This window comes from Camarhynchus parvulus, chromosome 8 (assembly GCF_901933205.1).
Source record: "Camarhynchus parvulus chromosome 8, STF_HiC, whole genome shotgun sequence".
NCBI lineage: Eukaryota > Metazoa > Chordata > Aves > Passeriformes > Thraupidae > Camarhynchus > Camarhynchus parvulus.
In genome coordinates this window covers 15,970,177-15,984,814 of record NC_044578.1, presented here as the reverse complement: position 1 = coordinate 15,984,814, position 14,638 = coordinate 15,970,177, and the positions used below count along the sequence as shown (strand labels likewise).

At 35.9% G+C, this 14,638-nt stretch overlaps 1 protein-coding gene across 9 annotated transcripts in view; it reads left to right on the top strand.

Annotated features, from left to right (window-relative positions):
* ZNF644 (zinc finger protein 644) overlaps positions 1–14,638 on the top strand; it is a 76,007-nt gene that overhangs the window by 42,465 nt on the left and 18,904 nt on the right. For 8 of the 9 annotated variants that reach the window (XM_030953967.1, XM_030953976.1, XM_030953971.1 and 5 more), the window contains 2 exons: positions 4,164–4,219; positions 13,458–13,558. The gene's annotated coding sequence lies outside the window, so the exon portion shown is untranslated. The remainder of the gene's footprint in view (positions 1–4,163; positions 4,220–13,457; positions 13,559–14,638) is intronic. The other variant, XM_030953975.1, reaches the window with a different exon arrangement.

The following is a 14,638-nucleotide window of genomic DNA, read 5'->3' as shown; positions in this document are numbered from 1 at the left end:
GTTCTTTGAAGTCAGGAGCATCTCCAGTAAAGACTTAATATTTTGTCTCTTCATGCTATGAAGTTTTCAGCTTTTGCTTAATTTGGCTTCTGCGTAATTCAGACTCTGGTATAGTGCCTGTTCTTAAGTATTGCTCTTCATTAACTATTTTAAGAAGAGTGATTTTTGTTTTTTCTTTAGAAATCTAATTTTTGTAAATGGGATTGTGGCATATATAATTCAGTTGGTTAAACTGCAGTTGGAATAGCATAGATTGAAAGGTTCTACAAATTCTCGAAAGGGATTAATTTTGTGGTTTTAGAAAACCTCATGTTTAAATTCAAATGATTATTTAATATACACTGCCTGTTAGTTCTAGATATTTGTGGGTACAGAATGTAGATTAAGTTGTTTTTATACTGGTTAAATAGAAATCAAAGACAATCAATCCTTCTGCAAATAGAAAGCAGGAAACTACATTTTGTACAGACAAGGTCATTGCTGATTACTTGTTTGGGAAATGGCAGTATAGGCTTGTATTTAAAGAGCTTTTCAGCTGTATCAACTGATGTAGGACTTTCATCAGCTGAGTTTTTGCATTTTCAGTCGTCTTCTGAAATTACTGCATCCCTGCTACTGCATGTACCATTTTGGCAGGAACTTCTGGCTTCCTTGTAATAGCCTTTTCTTAGTAATCTTAGCTTTCTGCTGTCTGTTTTTTCCTGCATTGATATTTAGGATTCTTAGATTTTTGTAAGAGTATAGATTTTTTTTTCCAGAGCTGCAACAGATATTAGAATGAAATTTATTCCACACCCCACACTCTGCATTTTAATTTAGTACTGGGATGATCATACCCTAGTAAATGTAGCTGCCACTCTGGACTAACAATCAAATTTTCTAAGCCACGAAGTCAGGTCTACAGTTGCAAGCCTTTTTGCTATGTTATGTCAAGCTGGTGGAATTGGCTGTTTAGCCACAGTTTATATCAACAAAAGTAGTTCGTATAGTATAGTTATTCTAGTCTTTGTTTCTTCCTCTTTATTTCTTCCCACACAGGCATAATCAGCTATAGGGGCAAAACAGGTTTTGTGTTAAACAGCAACACACAGCAAAACAAGACCCGTTGAATAAACTACCTAAGAGGCTTCCATATGAATTACATTCCTAGCTGCAGTCATCCCAGGAGAAGGTGGTAAAGGTGTAGTTAAAGGTCCCAGATGGATGTGGAAATGTCAGTTACAATGCAGATCTGTTATGAAATAAGGGCTGCATAGTAAACAAATGGGTCAAAACTTCTGTTATGATTCCAACAAACTTTACTTAGTCATTGTACACCTTTGCATCTAGGATTTCTTAAACTTTTTCCTCAGGGAGGGGATGTCTGTTAGGAGATATTTCATTATAGCAAGAGTTTTCAGTCCATCTTTTTTTGGTTAGTATCACTGGGGGTGCATTTGTGATCTCTCATCTCTACCATTTTGGTTTTCTTCCACTTCCTGTTCACTGCCCATATCAGAACAGGAAGCTGCTTATCAGAAGCCTGACCATTTTACAGCAGTCCTTTTTTCCTGCTGTGGCCCCCCTTCTCATTCTGAATATCAAGGCCTTCAGGTGAATGCTCTGTAACTACATTTCTTACTCAGTTCTGTCACCCTTTTCATGCCCTCTTTTATTACCTGGTATGGGAGAGTGGCTTTCATTCCCACTTCCTTTCCTGATAATGAGAATTAAGACAGGCAAACTGAAGCAAAAAGCATTTATGATGTTGAAATCTTTGCCTTTCCTTAAGGAAGTTTTTGGAGAACTACCTTTCTCAAATTTGGTGGTAAAGAATGTCAGGTGCTCAGTTATTTCAAATGTCATCACCCTTGAAATTAATAGTAGGTGTTAGAATTTGTAGTGGAGTGAGAGAAATCTTATTTGACAGCAGAAAGGCCTTTGAGAGGAGATGTGAGTGCTGGTTAAGCACTGTAGGTGGGTGGCTTTAAACAGTCTCCTGCTGTCAGTAGTTTGGGCTAAGATCTGGTGTCCTGTGGATTGTGTTGCCTTCATGAAGATGTTTGCATGACGCTGCAAGTACCGTCTCGCATTGGGTGGAGCTTTGTACATTAGAGGCTTGGAAATCCCAAAAAGGGGAGTTCATTCTGTAGGGCCCTTTGGAGTTTTTGATGCAGGGCTACAGTGACCAGCCCTTTGGTCCTTCAGCAGTTTACTTGCTGGTGTTCTCTTTGTGAAACTTGTCACCTCTACTTCAGCTGGACGATATGCAAATTATGATGGCCCATCTTCTCTTTTTCCTTCTCTTTCCCTCTGTGGCAGATGTAGAATAACCCCAGATTTATCCCCAGCATGGTTTGTGAGCTCCCTGTGGTCCAAAGAATACTGAAATGCAAGAGTACTTGCATTTGAGTTTTCTGCCAAGTGCACCTTCAGTGAGTATAAGAGTATCCTCTAGATAGATTGTTCACATAAAATACCCTGTACTAAGTCAACTGATTGATCCAAAATAAAGTGTTCTTGCTGAAGGGCTCTTACAGAGTAGTGGGTGGTATGACACTGTACTGCTGTATCACCCCAGTGATCTGCAGTTGTCTGGGCTCAATCCTTTGACTGAAAGATTCTGTCTGCGCTTGAGTCACAAGCCATGCAATCTGTGTTGAGAGCAGTTATTACTAATTCATTGCAAAGTTTAGAAGATGTAGGTGTTGAGGCCATTTTGTACAGGGGCGGAGTCATTGTAGTTCTTAATTAAAGTGTTAGACTGGGGTTGTCACTCCCCAGCCAAAGTGCGCAGGCTTACTGAGGTGTCTGGTTTAGTGCTCATCATAATGTTTGATCATGTAAAGCCATGACCATTGACTTTTTTTCTCATTTTTTGAAAGGTGTTTTGGCTCTTCATATATGGACTCTGTTCTATTTGTGGGAGTATAACTGTAGCTTTGCATTTACTTTCTGTAACTTACAGTGGAGCTCCACTGCTGTTTAAAAGTAACACTTCTGCTTCTCTAGGTGAATGAATATTACTTTAAAATCTGACCAAAGAATTGTATTTTTTTCTGTAATAAATCTTATTTGAGAAATGAGTATGTATATTGAGTAACATTCATGCATAAAGCTACAGTTTAATGTGATACTTGGGACACAATCCTGGGGCTAGAAAGAGGAGCTCAAATACTTATCTTCTGTTGCTTTATATTATCCAGTCAGACTTTATTGAAAGGTCTATCTTCCCTTATTCTCTGTCTTTGTAATTTAGGCAAGAGGCTTTGAGACAGTTGCAGATTGATTGGGGAACTCTGAATCAAAAAGCTGTGTGTGAATAAAATAAGGATGGTGTGTGATGATAGTTACTTCATTCAGAGTCAGTTCTGATGATGCCTTAAACATTTAGTCTAGATAAGAACAACCTACCCTTTCTGTAAAGCTCTGTGCTACTAGTTGTGTCTTCATTAGTAGACCCAGTTCTGTAGAGATACCATACCCAAATCCATTCTTGCTTTTGTGCAGCTTCAGTTGCTTTTGGAGTCTCTTCACAATTTCCAAATAGGAAGTGAAAAATGACCTTGTATAGTTAGTTCTAAAGATATGTGAGCAAAGCAAGTTTATCTGACATTGATCAGCTTTCATGCAAAATAAATTATCATTTTTAAGTGTGCCAGCTAACCTTAGAATCATAAGCGCAGCTTTGCCCTAGAAAAGGTGAGAAATTAAAAAGGCCCAGGCTTCAAGCACTCCAGTACTTAATCTCAGATACGTTGATCATTTTTGCTAAAAACATTTTTTTTAACGCATTCATTTGTATCAATTTCCTTTCTGTGCATCATTCCTTGTTCAGGGACCTTGAGATAGCTGTCTTTGAAGGCACTAGCAGCAAATGCAGAGCTTTTCTTCCCGTTCAACTTCCTTTTCTCCTGTTCTGCCCACTTAATTTAATAGCAAGTGTATATTTGATACAATTTCCTGGTAGATTTTTAAAATTAAAATTCCAGTTGCTATGTTATTTGGAAATTACACGTCTTTGAGAGAAGACCACTGACTGTTGGTACTTTTACCCTGAAAAAAGATAGAATTTTGTGGCTGGGGATTTCTTACCTCCCTGCTTTGCCTGTCTTGTCTCATAGCCTAGGACACAAGCAGAAAACAATGACAGCTGTACAGTAAGTTCTTGTTTTATTTTGCAGGTTTGTTTTAACGTGGAAGTGAATCTTACAGCATAATGTAAATCAAACAAGCAAAGGTGAGTAGAAGTTTTGTGTTGGTGGTTTTTTTTTTCCCTAAAATGTCATTTGCATATACTGCTAAACCTGCAGAAAAATGGTCAGTGAAAATTCTCTTGAAATTTGTATCTTGATTACTGTAATGTATATGTATGTACTGTAATGGTGCAGTGTTACTTCTACAAAACCAAAAGAGGAACAAAATATATTTCCCCCATTGTTTAAGATTATGATGATAATAATGTTTTTCTTCCATAAATTATTATAGTTAAAAAGCTATGAAAGTGTTCTGCTAGTTGTTGAGAGACAAAATTATGAGCACTTTAAATAGTTTTGCTCTCTACATATTATCCTCCTGGTTTCAAAGTACTGAAAGTGTACTTTGCACTGGAAAAGCAGCATGTTAAACTTGCACTTAATGTATTAATAAATAACTGCGTGGGAAATTTGACCAACCATCAGAATAGCATTTCAAGTTTTAAACAAAGAAATTCTGTTGGAATTTCGTCCTCTCTTCCTGTCTTTAGGAACCCATTTGCAAGCTATTTGAAAGACAAAGTTTATGGAGATTTTCTGCTGGTAGAACTTAAGTGTTCATTTGCAATTGCAAAGTGTCCATCTAGGAAAAATTTCCTGTAGCTGGCATTTTCTTCCTTCTCCCACCCCCTTTCTCTGTTATTTTGAGAAAAAGAATTAAGAAGCTTATCTTTTTCTCTTCCATTTACTTGCTATTCCAGGAATAATTAGAACTATAAGATTAACCTTGTCTCCATATAATTATGTGAAACATGTAACAATGAGCTTTAATCTGTTTTAACTTGAGTGTTTCAAGAGAATCTTTAGGTAAGGCCCCACAGTTCAGTAAGTTCTCTCCTTTGGAGACGTGGCATGATGGGCTCAGCTGCAGAGACCTCTGTAACAAACCAAAGCTGTCTCCTCAAGTTTCCTGCTTGCTGTTTGACTTATGTGCCATCTCAGAATGCAGCTGCTTGCAGTGACTTGTTATTTTGAAGAGGTGAGAGGGAGATCTCATTTGCTTAAATGAGTTTGTTCTTCAATTCCAAGCTCCAATTATTATGTAGACTTAATATTGCCTTGAAATTGTAGTATGTACATATTAAAATAGACATGAACTGCTTTGTTCATATCTTCTGTTCCACTAAGACTTCTTCAGAGCTGTTGCTGTCAACTTTAAAATACTGATTATAGAAGAGTGCTTTGTGGGGAATTTAAAATAAGTCTTCAATTGAGTGCTGATCTTTTGTATAATGTGTAACTGACTCAGGACTTTGATTATGAATTGTCTTCTGAACTATGAACAATTAAAAATAAGCTCTACCACTGTGTTATGCATATACTTATATGTAGAAGATGTTTACTGCCTTAGCCTGAACTTTGCTGGTTTCTGAAATGTGCTGCTTTGAGAAAACAAATGAATAGAACTCTACAAAAGGAAATACTTCATCTAAGGATGAGTGTAAAACAAGAATTATGACTAGAGAAGAGACTTGAATTGACAGTAAAATTCCATAAAATTCAGTTCAGTAAACTGTTCCTTGTGCCTTCTAATACTTTCAGTACTTAAAGCTTGCCATTTATGTTCTGTTTCTTTTTAATTTGTGTGGTTATCTAATTACTTGTTTAAATACAGAAAATTAGTTGAAAAGTCTGATGTATAAATAACTGTGTGTGTGTTTTAAGGATAAAGTCTTCTGAATGAAACTGAAGACCTTTCATCTTAATGGTGGTTATCTGTGTTTAGTAGGGAAAAACTGGTTTCTGAGGAGAACACCTGTAGGATTGCGTTCACAACAAGAGGGCAGAAAAATATGTAAAAGAATAAGTGGAAACAGTGTAATGATGTTTGATCAGTATTTTGCTATTGCTTGGAAGAGATCTTGAGGTTCCCAGAGTTCAGTAAAAATGACAACTGAATAGTCAGTAAATCAGTGAAATTATTGTGCTTTATTAGGGAGCAGAACACAGCCCATTTCCAGTTCTGTGAATTTGTGGTGTAACACAGCTGCATTGCATTGCAATGTGTATTGCTTCTTCTAGTCAGATGACTGAAAAACAACATAGAATAGAAGAGATGAAAAAGGTTCAGAGAGGGGCAGCAGGGATGACTGAAAGAGTTTTAAAATGTCTTGTGTTAGCAGAGCATTGCTCATATTTGGCAGTTGCAGGGACGTTTTTCAGTTCTGTATGCTTTACACGTGGGGAGTAACTGGATTTGCAAATCCAAATTTCACCACCACTTGGTGGCAGTACCTGGCTTCAAAAGGACTTGTCTCTGAGCAGATAAGGTGGCTGATCCCGTAAAACCATAGGTTAATGAGGAGTAGATTAGTTTTTAAATTTCTGAAAGTTAGTTATGTGTTTTAGAAATGAAAATACTTTTTATTTAACCCACTGGAAGGATTTGCATTTGTATGTCTTTCTGGAAAATCTAGCTATCGTGTCTAATACGCAATTTAAGAGTACTGCTTGTGTTAATAGTGTTCTCAGAAGATGTATTTAATGTTCCCCAGTTGAATTATTTTAGCATTTACTTCTAGCATTTTGCTTCAGTTGAGTAGTTTAGTTCAAATAATTTTAGAACATAAAATTTGCTTCATGGTAGAATTCTTTTAGTGCTGCATTCTGCAGTTTAATAGAGGACTGTCAAAGCTTCTTTTTTGCCTTATAAAACATTCTCTACATTTTTAATTTTTTATTTATTCATGTAGATTTTAGGAAAAGATTCCGCAGTGGATTTTTCTGTTAACAAAGCTAGTAAAAGTTTGTGCCCTTACCCATAGTTGTCGCTTCTCAACTGTGCTGATTCAGTGGTGTTTGGGTCCCAGCCTTTTAAACTGGATAATGAAATGGTTGATCCAGTGTGAAAGGAGGAACTTGGGAGAGTGGAAGAAGGCAGCAGTTATTTAAACTGGCTTTGGTTCAAATAAAAGTGTAATTCCAATGAATAGCCCAGTAATTTGACAGTGTATGATGCCATGCTGAAATTACTTCCTCTTCTCTGCAAGCCAAAATCTGCAGTGATCAGCAGGTTCTTTAATTTTAGTATAGTGCCCCATGTAAGGACTGTAGTGGTGATTTTAAAGTCTGGAAGAGTGCAGATCAGATACTTTGCTAAACATGGTCTCTTTGTGAAATGTCTCACTTAAGTGTGGCTGGAGAGGAACATTTCTGGTGGCAGTGGGTTCTGTAGGGAGGAAATGCTTTTACTGTATTGCCTGAAGAGCCGACACTGAGGAGCCTCTCTTGAGGTGTGACACATCAGGAAGGTATTTAAGTATATGGTGGTGAAGAAGAGGGATTCTTCCTGTGTAAAATCTAAAATTGTGGAAATACAACTAGAAAATGAGGTGGGACTTGGGAAATGCGTGTTTATAAATTTGAGTGTGATAATAGTACTCTACTTAGTGATAATGTTATTTTATTTAGTGAGAGAACTCTGGAAAACAGGATCCCTGGAAGAGAGGTAGAAGGGAGAAGAGCATTAAATTATAGTTACAAATATTAAATTTGCTGTCAATATATTCTACACAACTTTGGATAGAAAGAACATGCTTTTACCATATCCCTAATAATTTTTGTGGAATTTTCTTCAGCTGTCAGAATGATAAATTCAAAGTTGGTAGTTGGAAACCATTTTAAAAATACTTTTGTACCTATATTGAAGAAGTTTAGAAAAGTAATAGTGTGTGTTTTCACAGAGCATTAATTTTGTATTTTTAATACTTTTGTGTCTTTATTGGAATATGGCTAGTCATTACCATGTATGTCTGCATTTAGGACAATTCAATATTTGATTGTAGTTCTCATCTCTAGTAGAGCTAATGGCAGTACAATTGAAACTACATTGCACTACTAAAAATCCAAACTAGAGAGCTGCAGGAACATGAAGACAAGTACCTGGCTGTCCTCTTTGAACAGGGCTGTGGAATTCTGAGCAGGAGTTACAAAGCCTGTGGAGTTACCAGACAGTGTGTGACTGCTCTTAAGTTACCAGGTTCAACATCTTGGTTTTGTGTTCTGGCTAGTCATCTTTTTTAGAAATACCTAGTTCATTTTGAAAAGCACCTGCCCATGAAACTGTCTTAAACTGCTGCATGAGCAGTTAAAACCAGAGGAGTATTTTCTATAGTGATACATGTAGTTCTTGTCACACTTAAATTGTACTGTCATTTATTATTATTGATTTCAGTATTGAATTTTATCATGATGCCCCCCATTGTGACAAAATGGTTATTTCCCCAAGCAAATCAATACTAGAAGAGTAAGATTAAGAGTGGTTGGTGGCAATAATGGAATTCTCTTTTGTGATTTCTAATTGTATGATGATTATTCTTAGGTTTTGTTCAGTTTCCTTTCTCATGAGATGTTAACATATCGTTCTTAGATGTTTTAGACCAGAAATCAAGTTTCTGAAATTTTGACATTTTAAAGGAATTTTTGGTTTTCTTACTGCTCCTGACAGAGAGCTTTTGAAGATGTTGCATTAGGAACTAAGTTTAAGGAGAATAACTTTCTGAAAAAGTGTGCTTTGGGTTTGATCTTCCCAATTATAATCCTACTGAAAAGATAAGCTGCTTTTGTCATGGCTGCTCTATAACTGAGAATTTCTCTATGATTACCTTTTTCTGCAGATATTTGACAACTCAGTGAACTTTCTAACAGTATTATAAAAGGTTATACTGTGGATGGCAGTAACTTTGTATTTATTTAGGTATAATACAAATGTTGTATTGGTAATATTTCATACCGCTTTAAAAGAATTTTTATATGGCAGTCTAGTTAGCTATGAGAGTTTTCCAGTGTTCATATTGTTACGTGAACAGCTGTGGATTTGAATTGTATTGAAGAGAACTAGTTTTGAATGGAACTCTTCATGTTGTAGTTAGATTAATAGCTGTGGACTGTGTGTAGAGTAGGTGGGGAGGGCAGTGTTCATGGTGTTAGGTATATTAAACAAGCTGTCTCTTCACTACAGAAATTTGAAAAAATGCAGAAGTGTTCATTTGTAAATTTCAAAGCTAAGTAAGGTGGTCTACAAATAATGTTTCAGCTGTGCAGAAGGAAAAGTATTTTCAACAATTTAATTTGCAAACACAAATAGAAGACGAGGGAAGGCAGTGTGAGTCACTGACTCACCTCTAGTTGTCAGGCTTTGTGGCTTTATTTCCATCTGAAGGGTGAAGTGGGATAGCTTTTTAAAAAAATAATAAACTGGAAAACAAGTAATAGGTATTCTTCTAATGATCAAAATATCATGATTTTATTGATTTAGGCCATTAATATTGCTAGATAACACCCAAAGCTCCAGAGGCATAAACTCTGTGCATTACTATATGAAGGAGGCAGAAATACTGTGCAGCTGAATTCTGAGGTTGTTCTTTTTTTCTCAAGATGTGGCTGGTTTGTGCTGGTACACTACCAGTTCCTCTATTACTCTGTACAAACCTTCATTTTCCAGAGGTTCTTAAGCCTTTCTCTTTTGGCAGAAGTTCTGTGCTTGATGTTTGCCGTGATTAAGGTTTTAAAGCATAGACTGATGGTGCAAAATGTACGGAGATGCTTTTTTAGTCCTGTACCATGATGTACTTAAACTCTCTGTGGTCTTCTGTTTGTTGCCTAAAAATCTATGACTTTGGTACCATCACCTTTAATACAATCTGTCACTTGAGAAAGCTTTATTACAGGGACACTTGTGGAAAAATGGTAGGTTTTGTTAGTTTTCTCTATTTACATAATGAAGTCTCTAAGAAAAATCTAAATGGGAGCAGTGCAAACCTGAAGCACCTTTCCTGTATCTTGAATATTTGAACAATCCCTTGACTGTCCTGGTTATTCGCATACCTGCTTAAAGAACTTGACTTATGAGGAGTTATTTAGCACAGGACAAGTATATTTTTGCCTTTGTTACAGCACTGCTGAAAGACACTGGATTTCTTCAGTTTCTTGAACTAGGCTGATGAAATTCAAACCATTTAGGAGATGGCTTCTAAGTTTTTGTGCTGCTTAATAGTTGCTCTGTGCTTTTAACTCATTGGCTCACATTTATGAATTTAGTGAGAAACGTGATATCAGAACACATAAAGGCACTTCATGCTTTCACAAACTCAGCCAAATTCTTCTGTCTTAATATTTCAGCTCCAGTGTGCTTTGAAATGTATTTTAAATCCCTATGAAATGACACTGGCCTTGCACTGAAGTGTAAGCTTTACTGAGCTAGCATTGCATGAAGGCAGTGCTCCTAATTTGGTGTGTGACCTATTGCATAGTAAAGGTTGTAGTTATGAAATAAGAGCTTGGAAAGGTTATAAACCTACTGGTAATAAATACAATCAATAATGTACATAGAACAATGGATTTAAGTACATTCCTATCAAAAAGAATTATTAATGAACAGAAAGTGGACAGCGTAGATCTGATGACAGGAAGGTTGCATCTAATCTGAATTACTGAGTGACCTAGGAAGCCTGCTTGGAGGGATTACCAAATAATTATGTTAATATGCAATTATCACCTCATTTCTTCTGTAGTAACCTCAAGATGTAGTGTAGTAAGGGTGTTATAGCAAGTGCTGATAGTTTGCAAAAATACTGATGTTCAAGATTTTTTAAGACAATAAGATTAGCTTAAGGCATTTAAATTATGATCTGTCAGCTTGAAGATAGATCTGACCTTACACTTTTTTAATGCTTAGACTGTCTGGCCACAGGCAGTCATATCTGCAGAACACATGATGATTTTTAAAACTGATACTTTATGAATAAAAACAGTATTCAAAATTAGGTAGATTTCAAATCAGTTAATCGAGGGCGGAGTGTAGCTTAGCCGAATAAATAATTGGTTTCTTTCTACTTTTGAATATGAAATAATTTCTGTATAGTAAATAGCATAGCACGTAAACCAAGAATAACACTGTTAAGTGCATTGCAGTTATTCTAGGCTTAGCTGAAATAATTGAATTGAACTGAATAATTGAATTTAAATAATTGAATTTGACCTAGCCTTTAGATAAAGTGTGTTTCAAAGGTAGGAGCTGGAATTGTGTACACTTGTGTAGGCTTTTCCAGACACTTTCCATCACCATTTTTACATGTATATATCTCCTAGGTATATTGCACTAGATGCTTAAATAAAAATTATCTCGACCATCTAGTTGAGGTTATATAGTCCTGGTAGTGGATATGATAAGCAGTACTTTCAACAAATGGAAAATTTGATCTCAATTTTTAATTTTTCAAATACACCAAGTATTAAATGCTATCTATTTTGACAGAATTAATAATTCTGTATTCGTGATATGGTATAGAGAAGATAATTTTAAAACTCTGACGGAAGCATGCAAAGTGTATTGCATAGCCTTGGTTACATCTTAGTTACAATGACTGATATTTCTTTTTTTCCCAAGAGACAAGTTAGATGATAACATTTCCTCAAAAAACATGGCATTGTGTCTTTAGTTACACCTGTCATTGTTACTGCATAAATTCTGACACATGGAGTAGATAATGTAACTGAATTATTGCATCTTGGTTCAGTGTTACCACAAGACTAAATTATTGTAATTTAAAAATACATTTTCTGTTTTCTCTAATGCCACACTGTTAAAACTGTTTATGTTATTGTTGTTGTCCTGCACAAAAAATAGTGAATTGTACCAACTTTATAGCTGGAAAAATAATAATACATGATGATAAGAATAAAAGTGATAATTAGCTGAAAATTATTGAAATGTAGCAGTGATATTATTGATACAGTAAGCATTTCAGGCTTGATTCAAATACTGAAATCTGTAGGGATACCTGTTTTACCACTAAAGACTTCTAATCATACCCATATGGAATAGTTCCCAATCTCCATAAATACACAGTATGGAGAGGAGTCTCTTACAAGATTGTGTTAGGTAATGCTTTAGATATCTCTGGTAACTCTGTGGAGAATTTCAGTTTAATGGTGACCACAGGGTGTCTTAGCCACTTTCTTAAATTCAGCTTTAATACTAATATTCATTAGCAGTATGATTTTGTGTATAGAGCAACATAATTTTGTCTTCATCTTGTAAACCTGTGAGCAGTTTTGAGGAGCCATTCTGATAATGAGGACTGCAGGCTCCAAGCAGCACAATATTCTCAGTCTGCCTCCCTGCTGTTCGGGGGTACCAGTGAAGTTGCTTTAAATGGGAAGCGTCTGTTCTTCCTCTGAACCCCTCACACCAGAACAGATGGGTGGAACTTGGAACATGGAAGGTTTTACCTCAGAGGTGGTAACAGTGAAGCCACTCATTAACACTGAATTTACCACTTCGTTAGCAACATTGCTTCCTGTTGAGCAAAGCTAATACAGGCTCTCAGATTGACTGAGCGGGCTTTTGTCTGCTTCTGCAGCAATAAACCAAGGAAAACACACATCTTCCAGGCAAAATTGTCTTACTCAATTTCTTACCAAGGTTTTGTGAACAGTTTTATACTTTACTGCCTGATGCTGTATGAAGCCTACGTTTTTGAGTTGTAAAATTGCTGGAGCTGTTGTGCATCGTTGTAGGCTTCACTTCTTTAATTGACTTTTGCATTACTGATTCTTAGCACATGTTTGCACTGCCCATTTCTAACTTATGTAGGTGATGTAAAGGCTCCTGCTGGGTGGTGCATTATCACCATTTTAGGGTGATAGCTTTGGATGTGATCTTATTGGAAGTCGTTATTATAGTGAAAAATGACCCATCTCAAAACAGCAAAGCAAAGAAAAAATCTAAGAAATGGCAAGATGAGGAACTGGATGTTCAGTAGAACATTTGTGTAAAGGTATGTTATAGATAATAATACAATAAAATATTTCACACACTTTAAACATTTATTATGCCTCTGATGTGAGCATTGCTGCATTTCTAAATTGTCTAGTTCAGTGGTGGAGTAGCAAGGGAAATACTTTTTTAATTACTTAATTTTTCATTGTATTTCTGCTCCAAATAGAATTACTTTTATCTGCAAAAGTAAGTTATCTTATGTTAGGGTTTGTTTTTTACAAACTCAGAAGAGGTTAAATAATTGTTTTGTCCTTTTGCTGATTTGAAATAAAACAAGAATAATAATAGAGAGAATAATAAAAGAGAATTTCTCTGAAGTTGTAGTTAGCGTTAAATTGTGTGGATAGCTGTCATTTTGTTGAGTTTAAAATACTGGGCATATTTTAAAATGTTATGTTTGAAGATGAAACTTGTTTAACTAGGTTGTTTTCTCTCCTTAGGAAAAAAGGATGTCCAAAGTGGTCTTCCTGGATTTCGATAAAGGACCATTGCAGGAAGCCATGGATATTAGTTGTGAGTTATCTTAATTCAAAGAGTCTAGGTAATAACTCCTTTTAACTGAGTTTCATTCAAAATGTTAATTAGTAACTGAAACTATGTGATTGCAGGAATCAAATCCCACAAAAGATCAAAGTGAGTAGTACTCTCTAAGGGTAAAATATGTGATTTCTGTAAAATATAGATGTCCTGACTCCTAGATGAATGTTTTAATGCCTTATGCTGTGTTCTGAGTACCTGTATAAAAAGTGAATGCCAGGGTAGACTAAAGTTTACATTTCTGTTGGTCACACACTGATTTTCATGTGTAGGCAGCTCCTTTGTGCTCACTAAGCATTGAATAGATTATTTGATGTATGAGTAAGAGTTGCTTGTAGAAAGACAAGGCCACCCATGGGGAATTAATATGCAGTAGTTCTCTGTACTGGAAGATATTGTTAGTGTCATGCTCTGGATTCAACACAGTGACTTCATCTGGTAGGTAGATCCTAATGAAATGTTTTGTTCTTACAGTGTTTTCTCCCTGACCTTTGATAAGATGTTGTTTAATTTGCTTATCATTTAAAACAGCCTTATAAGCAAATGGGATTTATTTGTTTTAAAGCAATGAGGGTCCTTTTGTAAGAAGGGAATAGGAAGACATCTAGTTTCCTCAGTGAGTTTGATCTTTTGCTGTGTCTCTGTCACTAATCAGATACTCACAATCAGCTTCATTGTGTTTTTCCCTTCTGCAGGCTTCCATGTAGCATCCGGTCAGTTGTATGGAAGTACTTCAAAAAAAGTGCTACCTTGAGAAATGTAAAGACTGTTTTCGTTAAGAAAATACGTTTTTAGAGAAAGTATGTTTTAAAAAACCCCCCAGAATTGCTAGTAGATGTCTGGGTAGCCTTTACTGCTTACTTTTACTTTTGGAGAACAACTGAAGATAATTTATATTTATGTACATATAGAATGCATTTGCTTTTGTTTTGGCAATCTGATTTTCCCCATCTTGCTTGTGTGTAGTTCTCAGGTTTCTTTGAACTGGGATATTTGGCAATGACTAGTTTGCTGTATGGTTATTAATATTGCATAGCAAAAAAATAGCAGATTTTTTCTTTCTTCATTGGTTCACTATAAATGT